Source organism: Zerene cesonia, chromosome Z (genome assembly GCF_012273895.1).
Source record: "Zerene cesonia ecotype Mississippi chromosome Z, Zerene_cesonia_1.1, whole genome shotgun sequence".
Lineage (NCBI taxonomy): Eukaryota > Metazoa > Arthropoda > Insecta > Lepidoptera > Pieridae > Zerene > Zerene cesonia.
Window position 1 is genome coordinate 10,553,488 of NC_052122.1, and position 17,519 is coordinate 10,571,006.

The window sequence follows — 17,519 nt, forward strand, 5'->3', positions numbered from 1 at the left end:
AACAATATTATATGTTAAGGAATCTGTAGTGGACCAGAGGTGTGTCATTGTCAGAGGTTTAGTTTCATATCATAAAAACAACGCAAGGTACAATGTATGTACGACGTTGCGTCGAGCTTACAAAAGCAGTTATGTCGATATAATTCAGCGTGTTATAGATAAAGTTGAAAGTATTTGCTCGATTTTTTTTGTACTTTTGCTCCAAAATAAAACAGTACAAAGAATATAGTAATAAAAACTGTGACGCGAATAGTTCTAATGATGTAATATTGAATTTTGTCATGTTGCACCACTTAGTAAGTGATTCCTGCTCTTTTATTTCTAACTAAGAAAGGTCGCTTTTACCTTTTCTTGCTCGAACATGAAAGTAATATATGCTACCAATGGAGTTGAGATTCAGCCTTTCATTCAAACTCAATGGAGCGCACGTCGCAAAAACCGCTCCCGAAGTGTATACGGTATGCGTCCAAGTTTCAACAACCCTGACATTGACGGTTTTACGTATAACATTGTAATTTTCTTCGTGTGCCAATTCGCAGCTTTTGACTTGCTAACGCTGCTTTGAATAATCAAACTTACATGAAATATTGTATGTTACGTACAAAATGTATTCAATGTATTCATGAAGTGTTGAGGAAGCATAAACGTGGCGTGCCCTGACCCCCTGTGGAGAGGCGAGATTTGTTTGTTATGAACATGATGTTTACTATAAGTAATATATAGAACTGGCTGCTTATATCGACATCGCTAGAGTTAATTTTTCCCGTTAGTTTCCTAATTTCAAATAATAAATATCCCGCAAGCTCGGATATATCAAACAAACCAAAAATCTTTCGAATCCGTTCAACCGCTTTAGAGTTACAAGTTGTTACTAACACGCAATTATTTTATATAATATACATAATATAATGTAGTTGTGTGTCGCGTTGCATGCGTATCTACTAAACTACAATTTTTGACTACCGGTCCGCCCCGTCTTCGCTCGTGGTACATAATACGGTGCCTATAGCACTCAGGGCATTACCAAAGGTGAAAGAGTTTTTGAAACCAGTTAGTATTTCTTGAGATAAGTCCGATGGAAATTGAAAACGAAACGTTCAAACGAAGAAACAAATTAATTTGTCAATTTTAGGGCGAATAAATATATATACAACGCAAAAATACAAGTTTGGGATATGTGTCATGGGTCTCTGATGACAGACACTTAATGAATTTGTTCTGAATCTTTACTAGCAACAATCTACATATACTGAGAACACATTTAAGTCATTCTAAATTCCACTGAAAAGAAATATTGAAACGGTAAAAGAAGTGCGAAGGAGTCGCTTTTTCAAGAACACTCCATACTGGCTGAAATTTAAAAAGGGTTGATCGTAACATGTCGCCGGAGCATTTGTAAAAAGTCCCTTATGTTACCATATAAAAGAACGTTTGCACCCCTAAAAGATTTCCTTTTATGTTCGCGGTAAACATAAAACTTCATTCGCCCTAAAATTCGAAACGGTACGATAAATGTCCTCTTAAATTTTATTAAGTGGTTGCTTTATAACGCCCATCTTAAAGTCCATTCTCGGCCTTTAATTTAATAGATTTAATGGTTATGTTAAGTCGGAGGTATTTATTTGTCAGCTTTTTATGACAGGAACAAAATCGTTTAGCTGTTGATGTTTTTTATCTTTTAAAAAGGCATTAGTGAAAGCGCAGTGATTTTAAAGGTCATACAATATGTTAGTTTAATTATTATTTAAATTTTGTTACTATAAAGTGTTGTACTATAAGTAGTATAATGTTTATGCTATTACAATATTTTGCTCTCGAAATCTCTGCTATAATATGATGAATAGTCTACGGACAAGGTCAGGGTGAGCAGCTATATACGATGCTTGATATAAATTATACAAGCCCTGGTGATGGTGTGAAAATAAAGAAGAAAGTACAAATAAAATGTGTCAATCGGTTCCTAGGATATCATGCTGTCAATTAAATAGACATTAAGTGCTTGAGTGCGGTTTTCCAACTCAATGATTTATACACCATACGTCCATTACTTAAAAATCTTTTATATCTATCCCTTTCTTGTATTTCATTGGGTTATTTTAAAACCAATTTAACGATAATGTAAGCTGATAAAGCTGAGTCCCATTGTTTCAGGCACGGATAAATAACGGTAATAATTTGTTCTAATCAGTAAACAGTAAATACTATTTTAAAACTTTACAATTTAAACGTTTATTTATATTCTTATTAATTTATCCAATATTTTGCATACCTGTTTAAACCAAATCGGTACTGTGGTTTACTGTGGTAGCCGTGAATGTGAGAGACAGACACATTATCATATTCTTAATATTATTGTGTGGATTTCATATACAATTTGATGATAAAGAAAACGGAGAAAGTCTTGTGATATTAGTGTAACCCTGAAACAAAACCAGCGGTAATTGATCCTTAATAATATAAATACATGTTGAGAAAAGGCCGTTTTATCGAAAGGTTAGTTATACGAACCATTTTTTGGATATGATATTCCTATTTTATTGAATAGAACCTTTTTATCTTATCTATTTTCTTACTTAGTATTTTAAATGCGAAAGTAACTCTGCCTGTGTGTTTCTTCTTCGAGTATAAACCTACGAACTATGGATTAAATTTCGCACATAGAGAGTTTGAGATACGCGAACGTACATGCGATAGTTACTATCCTGGAAATGTCACGGGAATGGAACACTTTGCAAAATCTCACGCTATATTCTTGACTAATCGGTGGAGCTGGGGGCGAAATGCTTAGGAACATATATCTTAGTCGACATATGTTCGGATTTAAATGATTCCTTGTTTATAGCTGTGTTTGTGTTAATTCGTTTACACCCAAAGTAAATCCCGCAAATTCCTAAACAATTCAAACTACCTAAATATTCTTCGCTGTCTCTGTCATAATACTGGCGACAAACAAATCAATTTGTTTTTTGCCATCCGTACGCAACGTAGTTTCCACGCGAAACGTTCATGGCATACCGCAAACTACTAATTTATATTTCAATAACAAACGATTAAATCCCATTGCCACGTGTATCAATCCGGTCATCTGAATGACATATCATTAAAATGTTCCATTATATCATATTGTAATTTTGTAAAGCTGCAAATATATGATATTGTCCACGTGTATGGTACTCTCGCATCTCATTTGCTTTAAATTTCAAATATCATTTGTGTTCGTATTACGATATTTGCTTTACCAAATGTAAGCAATAACCATTGACGCTTTTATATAACCGTACGGTTTGAAATCCTATTGTGAAACATTATGAAACTAGCGAACAATCAATGTATCACAAAAAGACAAATAAATACCACTAAAACTGTTAAGATTGTTGTTATATACCGAATAAATCATTTATATCAACACAATAGAATAGAAAAATCAACAAACAATAAACAATAGAAAAATTCCAGTTACACTATTGAACTGCAAGTAAGTGCTTAATACCTAACCAGAGTGAGACATTTTCTAAATATTTTCACAATCAATTGAATAGAGACGCTCTAGTTGTAGCAATGGCGTCAAACACTGTAAGAATGGAACAGTTATGAAGACTTAATTGCATTTAATTGGGGCACTATTTCATAAAGATCTGAGAATACATTTTGCTCATCTCATTGAAAACATTCACGTCTACTCGTAGAATTCCGGATGACATTTAATTCCTAAAATAAGTTAGCTTTTAAGTACGTCAGGTGTATTAGAATGTAAATGATCAAGTCAAAATAGTCCTAAGCAAATGTTGACACATGTCTTTAATAAGTAAGCGGAAAGTTGTATAAACAGTATTCTTGGAATTCATCAAATGAGTTTACTAATGCATCCCCAATATTTTACTGGAAGATAAGGTTATATGCCGTTTGGTAGATGTGTCATATTTTCGAACTTTTTGGTTCTACACTTGACGAGGAGAGAAATTGTGAAAATAATAAAAATAATATGAGAATAATCTCATTATTTATTGTACTATTGTCTTCAGCCTCACGAAGTTTTGGATGAATTTAGACACCTTAATTATTGAACCCACAGCCAAATGCTTAAGTTTAAATATGATTTGTAATATCTATCTACGAAGAGAAACCATATAACAATATTTTGTTCAAATATAATTCACATTCTATCGAATACATACAAACACGCTGCACAAGATCCTTTAACATCAGACTCCAATTACATCGCAGAACATAATTTGGTACAGAGCAATGAAGATAATCTCATTCTGTTTAAATAGGTACTCTCTTTGAATCCGCGCGTGACTGTCAAAATTCAAACCTACAATTAATTATTACAATTTCACTATTTGTTGTTTGCTTGATTGATTTTTACATTAAGAAAATTTACTTTTTATATCTAATCTCTAAATAACCATCTCATATCCATGTCCTAAAGGCTCCCCTGACGGTCATATATTAGTATAAAATTCCGACGTCACTGAATCATACACGTGTTCAGTTCATTTCTTGAAGTAGCCACTTAAAATAGATGAACATCCTACAGTCTATATATTATCGCCTTGCGTCTTGGTAGCTTATCATACATTCGTAGAAACAACTCCAATCGTACGCAACTCGAGATATGGATTATATCACGTTTCTATAAAACACTAACATCTGCATACTCAAGGTATTAATAAAATACACGTGGATGAAAGAATGTTATAGAAAAATACAACTTCATTTTACCCCTTTTTTGCGACGAATGTATCGAATAAATAATATGTAACTTTTGTAGAACATGTATATATAACTTAGTTAGAATTATAGTGATACCAGATATTTTTGCATATTACGAGAGATTAGAGAGTTTTAGGCGTGTTATGTAGAATAGTTTAGGTGGTTATTTTTAAGATTATTCTCGAACCTAAAAAAGGACAAAATTTGCTGGTAACTGGCAAGAATGAACAAGAGATATTGGTAATAAATCTAACAGTACGATCATGCTTTTAAATTTAGTAAATTTCAAGGAGAATGTAAATTTATCCTACGATATTGATTTTGTCCTCTAGCAGTCCTCTGCGGTCTACCGACCAATCAGATAACGGCGGTAATTGTTAGATACTAAAGCTTATTGGTCATGAAATTGTAAATGACATTTTAATGATTCAGATATTAACCTAGAATTATTGATTACGCGATGGACGTGTTTATTTGTATCTTATCTAGGACTGTATTAACAATTAATAAATAAATCGAAATTTTCGTTGGTGCTCACTGTTGTTACTTTCGTTTTCCACATGATTTAATCTTGTTCTCCAAGTACCCAGTAACACCAAATGTTATGGCAATTGAGTAAGTGCTAAAGCTATTACAACTCAAGTATTGATATCGTCGGAATAGAATATGTGTTGCTTGTATCTAGGGCAACTATTACCGTCATCATATACGAATGTCATGAACCAGGCAAAAAGTAATAGAAGCAAATATCTGGGCAATAATTGTGATCCCTAAGCGAAAAATGCCAAGAAATATAAAAACAACTGAAGCGATTTTGTTAAAATTTGATATTTGGTTGATGTTTGAGACCCGAGAAAGGACAAAAGAAGCTTTATCACGGAAATCGAAGGGGGACAGGAACTTACGGTTCCGGGAATCAGTAACATACCGGGTATGTCTAGTTTTCCTACGGGTGAAGCCGTGGGTGGAAAGATAGTTAAATATGTTATTGCGAGATGGAAAAAAGGGTGGTTGAGGTTCGGACAACAAACACAATAAAATTGAGTGTAATCAAAAGGAACAACATTTTGAAATATACATGCCCGAAATACGTTAATAAATAAGGAAAGTTATTCTCGCTTATTATTTCTATTTAGTTCATACTTTTTTGTAGTGATAAAAGCTATATAATAGATAATATGTATTCTATTATCCTAACTTCTGTATTCTTATGCATTTTCATCTGGGAATTAATGCTTGTTGCGCTTTTAAAAGGTCTTTTATTTCTTTATTTCTATAAACCTCAATCACCCATTTTCAGAACTCCCTTAAAAGTTTCCAGGTAATTTCATTTTTAATTCACATGACCGGACTATAAGGACTTATATTAAGAATAAATCGAAAGATTCTTAACTTTGTTTTGTTTCATCGTATCTAGGGGTATTTCAATTCAATCAACAGGTATGCAGGTTTTAGGTAGTTTTGTAAGATTTCCTTCTATTTATTTTTTAAAGTAAAAATAAATTTATTGCATGTTTAAGGGTTTAATTTCAATTTGAACTTAAAAATGGCTTATTTTCCATTTTTTGAGTAAAAATTAAAAAGATGACGATGAATTCGAAATCTTCTCTTATCGGAAATCGGTTATTTGAAATTAATAAGTATTCTTTGTGAGGTGTTAAAAGAAAAATTCATAATATTTATTTCGTACGTTCTGAAGAGATCTTGATATTTCTCACACAAAAAATAAAATGGACTTATGATGAAGAGTTTACGTGGTATCCAATTAGTTTGAAACACACATTTTCAAAGTACAGACGCAAATATGCCATCCTCCTACTGCTGTTTCTTATATGCATATTTAACAATGTACTAAAGTTGGCAAAACATTTTATACTTCATAAAATAGCTTAATAGAGAGATATCGTGGGAGTCGACCATGCTGTGATATGAATTAGGTCACACCTATTCTGGAGAGCTTATGCTTTCGAGGTTGGGTGTTTATTCGCAGCATGCATTTCCTTCTGTTACGTTTTGTATAATTATTGAGTCCGGGGTCATAAAGATTTAGCAGAATTCCTTTTCTCATTACAATATTATTATCAGTCGCCCGTAGGAGCACATATTTGTTCCCACAATAGGGATATATTATTATTATATATTATATTATTGCTTTTAGTCTGTGCCTATTTCTACACAATGTTTTCTTCCGTATCTTATGCAATAATCCTTATTGTGAGGCGACAACCTGTAGAGACATTCGAAGAGACATAGAAGTCTATTCATAAGCCAAACGAACTATTGAACCAAGATTTGCTAATAGTATTAACCTGAACGTACCAATAGTTGGCATAAGCTTTTAGGTTATTACATATCCCGACCGCTACCGACGTACTCTAAATTAATCCCCTTAAAATTTCACCGAATCGCCTGTACATTTCTGGAAATTCAATATATTACTATACGTATACGAAGGTCAATGTTTCGGCGAAATAATTCTGCAACAATTTCTGACCGAATGGTCACCTCCCATCTAGTTCGACGTATAATATTTCGGTGAAATATTTCCAGCAATTATTTGTAAATTTGATGTCGGTAAAATTGCAACTATTTGGATAGAATTTCATGATTAGCTATTTCGCATTGGATAAAAAGTTTGTTCTTGTTAATGCTATATGTGAATTTATGGAATATTATTATATTATTTATATTTCCCCCCTTAATTTGTAGCTTTAGAACTGCTCTTTGATCAGAGTTTCATACCATAAATTTCCAAGGAATTTGTAACTAGTGATAATAAAACAGAATGTTTCCGTTGAATATAATACGCACTAATATTTGCTGTAATGAATACATTTTTAATCTTTTATTCTACCAGTGCTGTATCGTTGTTATTTTGTTCTTCTGTTCAGCCCAGAATCTGATTATGGCGATGATATTATGATGAAGGTTCTGTTCAAGGTTTGTTTGAGTAAGATACAATTGAAAAATATTTTATTTTTTTTTCTTCAGCGACATAGATCATATTTAATTGCATAAGCATTGCCTATGTTTTATTAACCAGAAAAATCCAAGGCAAAACATCTGGAAACATTTATAGATAGTCAAATAATTAACCCCTTTTCTAGCAGATAGGAGGGAATTCATTGTATAGGAAATATACAATGGAATAATATCTGTTAGTATTTTTCCTCAATCGAAAATTTTGGTAATTAATTATATTTCTAATTAAGAACAAAGAAGATATTATATAGCTGAATGAATTTGTGTTTGACAATTCATGTCTTTTCTGTGAAATTTAATTAATTCTTGATTGCTCCCTGTAAATGATAGCTCTGATATTTTGATAGGTGAAGCCAAAATGGTATATACGAAGAAATTATTTATGCCTACATTAGTGTGGCTTTATTCATACAATAATTACTTAATTAGCTTTGTTTGTCTGACTAAATGTAGTTACTTTTCAATTTTTCATTAATGTGTGAAGTTCCTTTTTGAGAATTTATTAAAAGATTAAGTGAGAGTTAAGTTTTACATATATACAGAAATAACTACCATAACATAATTAAAAGGAAATGTATCTATTTTGCCGAATTATTGACTTAAATATTATAGTTATTTAAGAGACACTGTAATTATAACAAACTATTTGTGAACATATTTTTTTACCATTTTAAAGATACTTCTCTCAACCTAACGTTTAAAATGATGGCTGAAATAAGAGTGAGCGTTGTTCGCGATAAAATTAAAATTCAATATTTTACGTTCTGCACCCATCGGAAATTACTAACCGATATAATAAAACTATTCTCTCACCTACCCTCCGCTTTAATAAATACCCGTGTCGTCTAAATGGATATTGCCATCGGTGTTCACTATCATTAAAAATGTTTTAACACGCACTATTAAAATTAATTAAAACATCGACCTTAATAACGGTATCTCAATCTTCGGAAAACTATTTTTTTGTTGAGGTGGGTAACCCGAGCTGGTGTTTCGCCTGATTACGATCGTCCATAAATATTGAGACAGGTAAGGCCTCAGTTAATGGGATGCCCGGTGGTAAATGTTATGACGATTCATAAGTGCTTCTATAAGAAGTCTTATTGAAAGGATAAATGTTTGAGTTTGAGTTTATATACACGATGATGTAGATTAATAAGTTGGCTTTCGTAGAGAAAATTTTACTTAAAATGTATAGAACTGCATAAATATTTAATTTAAACCTATGACACAATATTAAACGTTTAGTAGGACACCGTGCTATTCATATTTTTGCGTATACAATGAAACTAATAATTAACCTATTAAAACATACAAAAAGTAAAAGGCCGGTCAAATGCGAGTTAAACTCTAGAAGTATATGAATAATAATGTAGGTGCAGAGATATATCTCTCAGTGACATTAGACAGCCTAGTGACATATAGACAGACAGAAATATAAATCCCTTATAAAGTATGATGGGGAAAGCCTGTATATATTGATACGATTGCAGTTTATAATAAATTGTTCCTCGTCATCGGAACGTTTTGAGTGTTTGAACCATAAATTTCAACATAATTAAAATGAACACTGCCGCGCCCGAAGTTGCAGTAACTTTGTAGTCGATTAAAGCCATGCTGGTTCTCAGTTCTCTCTAATATGATATTTACTAGGTACACATAGTATATATACCAGAATAATTTAAACAATTTACTTTCAATACAGCCTGTGTGTGTACATATACTTGTAACTCCCCTGATAATATAAAAGAACCTGTAGTAGGAGAGATCCCCTTTCCTCATTTGTAAGTTACATATGCTGTTTATAAGTTTATTTTCCTAAGATTAAATGCTTAACTAGAACATATTGCAAGAATACAAGTATGAGTAAATAAAAAATACAGTATAATACAGTATATGAGGATGGCGATAATGATAAGAATTGTGTTTTTGTAAATAAAAATTCATCTACCATTTGAAAGCTGAGTGAACATAACAGTTTTCAAATGGTTAGGCTATGTATACCAGAATGGACCGTTAGTATCATATGATATACTAATATTCATTCTTATTATTCTATAATATCTATACAACCAGAAGTGATTTATCATCGCACCTCCACATAGAATCCTTGCAACAAATCATTTCCATATAACATGCCTTTTAATAATATATATCTCCATTGTTTGACCACAAATGACAGTAATATGTTGTCATTATTTCAGCTCCGTTTATTTTCTTTACAGTCAAAACCACAACTGGGCTTCCACAAGGATATTCGCTGTTTACATTATTAACTCCGTCAAACGGCGTTTGTATATCCGAGTTAAAAGTTATCTGCGAAATGTTTGACGCAACTGTTTTACTGAATCTGTTTTTATAATGTCAGAATGTCATATCTGAGTTTATCAAGGCTCTGTACCAACAAAATTAGCTACAGCTATTTTTACCTGGTTTGTGGATTGGAAAATAAAGTATGCGTGCACACTGTTACAGAGAAAATGAATTAATGAAATATATTTCTACATATCTTTTATATTATTTATAGTTTGCGTTCCTGTTCTTTCATATTTGACTATTGCCTGACGACGACTTAAGTATGGAGTATATAATTCTCTTTCATCAAATGTACCGACGGTGCCAATAATGATTTATAACATTTAAGATCCACATTCGCTACAATAGAGTCGAAATGCGTTGTCAGAAAGATGCCCGTTTCTTTGCCCTCACCCTTCCAAGTCCAATCCTTCTTTCCAGTCGTCGCCCTTTCAACTAAAACGGGCAGCGGATTCGCACTGCCTCTGAGAGTTCATGGGCGTTGGTAATTGCTGTGGTGGCGGCTTACCATCAGGCCAAACAGCTCAGCTTATAGCACAAAAAACGAATTCATTAGTCAACAGTCGCGGCCTTTATAACCATACATCCATTGAAAAACCATATTTCGTCAAACTATATAATCCTGTTTTCAATCCATCGGGCTGACAGATTCTGTGTCTGAAAGCGTATCGCATCCATTGTTTGATACTCTCCATCTAGATTGGATGAAAATTAAAAAAGCTTAACGTTGCGTATATTGTTCACGTGTTAGGTAAAATGTAAATTCTAGATTTTAGTTCCATTTAAATATCTAGCTATATCGTGCTCGTAAAAGAAGGTACTTTTCTGCTATTTTAGCTACAAATTAATTATTAAAACGCATAGTGAACTCGGTCTGAAAAATGTTGGTGTAAATGTTTGTGATTGCTTTCACTTACTCTGTCAACATTTATGTATGCTAAAGACGAATTAAATACACAAAAGTTCTAATAAAATTTTTGCCTTCATTCTGTTTAAAAACTATATGTAATAACGACGCCTTTGAGTGCGTTAGATATGACTTTCGAGTAGGGTCGTCATATATTCAGGAAATGAGTTAAATCCACGAATAAAATCTTCGAAAATCGTTTGACATTATGAAATTTCTTCTTACTGGATCGTATATTATTTGAACACATAGCATTCGATTTCACAGCTCCTGTGATATATAAAATTTAGAACCATTTAAAACGTACGTACCTTACATCTTGCTTGTAATATAATACGAACGAACGTATTAAATTTTTCTCGCCAAATATATTCTTGAATTTAGTATACTATAATAAAATATAAAGGTGTTAAGGGCGCTATATCAATCTACCTACATTTTATATTCAGGTACTTTTTATTAAATTGACAAAGCAATATTATAGAATAGTACTATTTTGCATTATTCGAAGAAGTAGTAGCCCAGTCGTTGAATTTAATGTATAGTCTATTATAGTTGCGACAAGGTGTCTTTTAGCACAATGGTATGGTTAATTAAAAGATTATAAGATTACACGATCATAAAAGATAATAATTCTAGATACTGGATAGATACCCATTCCGATATTACAGAAGTTTCAAAGCAGAATTGTTAAAATCAAATCACGTGAATCCAAAAACGATGCAATCATGATGTAATTATCGATTTATATATTTTTTGTTTTACTCAGTCCCATCGATAAAAAATTCTGGTCCCAGAGTACCGTAGTAGTGTAGATAAAAAAAGATATCTAACTGCTAATGTATATGCTATATGTCATGTAATAATAAGCTGGATATGGAACCGAGTTGTAGAAACAATATTAATTACGATTGATTAGTGGCAATTTAATCGATTCTTCGGAGATGTGAGATTTCTAAACGATTAAATATTCTATGATAGGAAACTTTGTTATATGTGAGGGAAAGTTGTTAGCTTTTATTTTATACAAGTTTGAAGAAAATGTAATTTTGCTTTCTTTTCTTTTTAAGGAAAGAATTTAGGAATTATGAGTAGAGATGCATCACCATTTCGCACATGTCAATGAAATCATTAAATAAAAAAATAATTTTCAAATTACCCTTTTGTTTGCTCTTTACCTGAACTTTCGACTGGGTGAACCGATTTTGATGTTTCTTTTGTTTGCCTTTTGTGTTGTCTCTATTAAACTTGTCTATTTCCGACAATTTACAGGGTTAGATTTTTGATATAAATTACACTTGGTGAATAATTAACTCTCATAGGACATATATGGGCTGATGACGTTGATACAGCAGGACTATTTTGGAAAACCTATGCATGTATGTCCACTCGTCTTTGAAATTATTATATATATTTATAGCTTGAATATATTATGTATTATTATATTACGTATTATGTATTTCATTGAATTATGTATATTTATAGTGTACATACTCATAGTGTACATGATATTTTATGTATGTGTTTATAATGACAATTACTAGTGCCTAGCGCGACTGAATGAAGAACACCTAATGAATTTAACAATAATTATACAAAATGTGTTTTCTGACCTAATAAAAAGATTACGGATAAAATGTAAGCCCAGGAGCCATTGGCGTCTTCTCATTGTATTCATAACGTTGTCTTTTTCCTACATTATGTGCAAACAATAATTATATAAGCTAATTACTACACAAACGCAATTATGTATCACGTGAGTGTGCGTGTGTATGTGTTAAGATGTGTGTTTAATATACATAATATATGCGCGTGTTATCTATTTAAATTTATAGATCCCTTAATGCGGTTTCAGTAGCGCGTAGTCACACCTCAAGCCACGTGAGTATTAAAGGGTTTTCGGTAATTTTTTCATTCAGTATGTATTTAAAATGTTGTATAGTTGTGGTGCAGTTAAATTGTGCGAATTTTTAATTGGTTTGACTTTAAATCATTACAAAAGATTAAACTATTGTACAAGATACTACAACTTAGTACGTTGTACTGTATGACCGATTACTAATAAAGCAAACATTCGTTATTCCATACTGGAAGGTAAAATATTTAGCCCTTATATATTCTTACTAAATACCTTGATAAATAAAGTGATGTCCCGTGTCCCCTAGTGGGGTATGGGGCAGATGATATACATCTGTTTCACTGATCGATTTTCTTTATGGACAAGCAGGTCATCCGCCTTTTATGTCCTGCCAGACCGCGATATTTTTTGTGCGTGAACCCGGGAACTGAACCCAGGACCTTTTGGTTCTACGCTCACGCGTTAACCACTGAACCAGGGAGGCGCCAAAGAGGTCAACTTGATAAATCAAAGTACTTTAAAAACTTTCTACGTCAAATAATTTGTATGGTAAATTGATTACTGTGAGCACACAAAGCTCTCAGTTAATTTACATGTTTCGAGGGTACATGTAAGATTGAGGTTCGGGGATATTATAACCCAATTACAATATTAAATGTATCAATTTTGTCATCCATTTTTCATCGGCGTAAACCTAATAGAATGTCGTACTTTATTTATCGGCTCGAGGTATTTTTACAAGAATTCTGTTCCAATAATAATTGCAAAAGTTTGCTCTAACAATATGGACTCTGGATATTTCTCAATCACAAAGTAATGATCATATTATGAATACGGATTAATAGATTTTTAGGCTGTGTTAATACATACTTGGCATTCCCGCATATTCAAGTTACATCAAAATCGATTATTGATTTAGACTTTTTTTTTTTCATTTTAGGTCATCATTATTATTAGCCTCATATGAGGGGACAGACTATAAATCCACAACATAGGACAAGTGCGGATGGGTATATGTCAAATGTCGAACAATTAATTAGTTAATTTATAAGGAATAACAAATTTAAAAGGAATTCAGCGAACAAAGCAAAACTGAAAACGATATTGCAAATCAGGGAACACAATGTTTTAACAAAAGGCACATAGCATTATGCTTTTATGGTTACCTGTTAATATGTCAGTCTCAAGTAAGACTGTAACGGGATTCTATTAATTAAAGCATCTCGAATATTAACTCAATACATGAATGCTGACAATATGAATACGACGTTGTGACAGCCCTGTAAAGGGGAGTCTAAGCCGATTGTACAGTATGTAATTTCTAGGCGACTTATGTGCAAGTTCTGAAGACGTTTCACTGACGTTTGCAATTTTAACGACATTTTACGAGTTTTGAGTACCGCCAACCAGCGGAATAGACAGAATAATTGATTAGTAATGTTTTATTCAATCATTGTTCATATTCTTCTAATATATAATATTACCTAAGGTTACCTAGTAGCTATTTATTGTGCACCAAACATTGAAAATTATCTACAAATACCATGAAATGTTTGCGAAAAGGCTTTTAATGTACTGCTAATCTATGAACAGCTTTAATATATCTGTATCTAGGCTTTCATAGGTTTATAGTAGTAAATCGAGGATGTGTTTAGTCATATATTTTTTTAAGTCCAATCAGTTTTACTATGAATGAACGGTACACTTACGTTTAATGATTTACATACAAATTGTGTCTCTTTATCACACAGTTGATATCTTATTTACAATATTTGTTCGCACTTATTATACGTAATTATAATCTAATAAGATTGTTTGGAAGGATATGTATTTTTCTTGTATTTTCATTTTTACTATTTCTTACTGCTATCTTTTCTGTATCGTACCAATTTCGTTTTAATTCCGACGGTTAGTAATTTAAATGTAGAACATGGATTTATATAATAAAATAATCGATCTCGAATCATCTTAACATGCGCATAAAACACACTATTGCTATAGAAGCTTCGAGAAGACATTGTATAAGAAAGTCTTCTAAGACTATATGTGAATGACAACCTAAACTCGAGGTAATTACGTATCCAAATAATGAAGTGAGTCTTCATACATGAAGTGAAATGCATGACGTTTGACTTTATATAAGATTAGAATTATTAAATAGGTGGAGGTTGTGACGTTGTAAGGGCTAACCTCTTGATCTTCTGAACCGATTTCTACAATTCTTTCATCGTTGGATTTGTATCCTTGAGTGCTATGAGTTATACATGCAACTAATAGTCCTATAAAAATACCAGCGAAGTGCAAGTCGGACTCGGGCACGAAGGGTTCCATACTATATCATTTCATTATGGAAGCCGCTCTTAAATATTGGTTTTATATTAATTAAATTTATAACGTGAATGAACATTTTAATCCGAGAATATTTTAAGCGTCCACGTGTTGCCGATATCGGCATCGAGCGATACGAGGAAAAAATTACGTATGTTGTGTGGGAGCCCCCTAAATATTAATTTCTTTCATTTTCAACCGACTTCAAAAGAAGCATAGCTTATTCATTGGACTATATTTTTTATTTTTTGTGACTGTTACTTCTTAACTTTTTACTGGATCGATTTTTATGATTATTTTTTATTTGAAAGCCTCCCATGTGGTCTCCTATAAATTTGTTTTAGTTCTGGCAGATTTAAGGCGGTTTCCTTTTTTGCAGAAAATAATTATTTTATTATGTAGTAGTTACAGAGGCAATAAAAATTAAAAATCAAAATTTTTTTGAGTATGATAGTTCATCACACACAGCCTAGTGACAGATAGACAGACAAACAGGCAGATGGACAGCGGAGTCCTAGTAATAGAGTTCCGTTATAGGCTTAAGTTAAAAAGAGATTTAGATCCCTTGTCGTCATAGGATCTGGAAAATTAACTGTACAGGAAAAACTTTATATATATGAAACATAGCAAAACACAGACTGAGAACATCTCCAGTAATCCTACTTAAAAAAATATATGACACCTGTATAGAACCCAGAACAAAATGATGAATCTCTGAAATCTGTGTATAACGAGCCTTATATCAAGTGTCACGGTAGGTGTAACGCACTTCCATGTGGCGTATGAATTAATTGAACGGAATATATATGACGTAATTATTACTAGAACCACAATATTAATATAATCGGCAAATGTTATTTTAGCCTATAACTAAGAGGGCTTTGCCGTAATCGCCTTAACAGACTAATATTATGCATTGCGGAGTTACAATGTAGGTACAGACACGATTTCGCCACTAGTGATGACCTTTATCCATAAAATAAACACTGTATGCCGAGAAAATCCATTGATTCCAAAAACTCTCAAACCTTTGAATGTATTTTTGATACGAAAATCACGTTAGCTAGAAATAAAAACGTGTGGGCTTTTAACACATAGTATGTTTGACTTCACGCCGCACGTATTTTACTGATTCATTTTTGACACGTTTCAGATCGCTATCTATATTTAGTTATTATAGGTGACAAACGATTCACTTGGAAACAAATACAATAATGACCTTACAGAGTATCGTAATACAGTTTTCAATTGGTGAAAGTGTCCTTAAAATTGTTTCAGTGACCATTGAGATACCATCACGGAAATTTAGCATTCTTCATAATATGAGCAAAGGTTTTTCTCGCGTTCGGCTGCGGATCGTGAGACATGGGTTAGTAAAAGTTATTATTATCAAAAACAAGTCAGAGAGGTGGCGGTGCGCGTGACGTGACGTGACGTGTGGTTCACCGTCCCATAGCATCGCATACATGTATGACCTAATATTTATTATAAACCACACAAATTCCATATCTGAAAATATATACTTTATCATTATAACCATATTTGTAGGTTAAAACTACGCTCGTTGCTAAGAAAAACGCCAAAGTTAGGGGCTTTTGGTGAAACAACTGTGGGGATTACCTGATCATTATTCTATTAACAAGGATTTCCTGATAATGCTGTTGGTGTTTAATATCTCCGCTTTCCGGAATAGGATAAATGAGCTAGTAAGTTAAGGATTTTAGGGCTTGTATGGAGTATTTTCGGTATGATGCTTGTGCTCGAGAATTTAATTGGAAAATTATCTTGCACGCAGTTCGTATCAATGGAGATTTGACGGTGGCCGCGATTCAAGGGAACTATAGATTTATCTCGCAAGCCTTTCTATTAATCGGTAACCATTTAACAGCTGATTTTGTTTACTTTGTTTAATGAAATGCTCGATTTCACTTTTTCGATTTTTGTTTATGGGACCCTATTATAAAGACTTCGCTGTCCGTCTGTCTTTCTGTCCGTCCGTCTATCACTAGGTTTTTTCTCATAAGCCTTAATAGACAATTAAGTAGTCAGAGATGATGTGTTTCGGTTGCTGTTAGATAAAAATTTAAAAAATTGTAGTTAAGCGACGGATGGCAAAGTCATAAATTAGACGAGTGACCAATTTATTTTACAGTTGCGTTGCGAGTCCGACTCTCATCCTAATATTTTTTTACAAAAATATTTGCAAAAATTGTAATATTATTCAGTTTCTATGTTTATAGTGTCTGAATTATAAACCGGATGACGTTGAAATTCTATAGTGCAACTTTTAGAGTCTTTGCAAGCAAAAAACATTTAAGGATTTTCAACAGAACGTTACGAACGTTACGTACAGAGCGTTACGTTACTGAATTATGACGTAGACATATTCAGTTTTACCCCGTCCCCTAAGAA

At 32.6% G+C, this 17,519-nt stretch overlaps 1 protein-coding gene across 1 annotated transcript in view; it reads right to left on the reverse strand.

Annotated features, from left to right (window-relative positions):
• The window catches only part of LOC119835823, a 73,915-nt gene that overhangs the window by 32,778 nt on the left and 23,618 nt on the right, over positions 1 to 17,519 (reverse strand). The window lies entirely within an intron of this gene.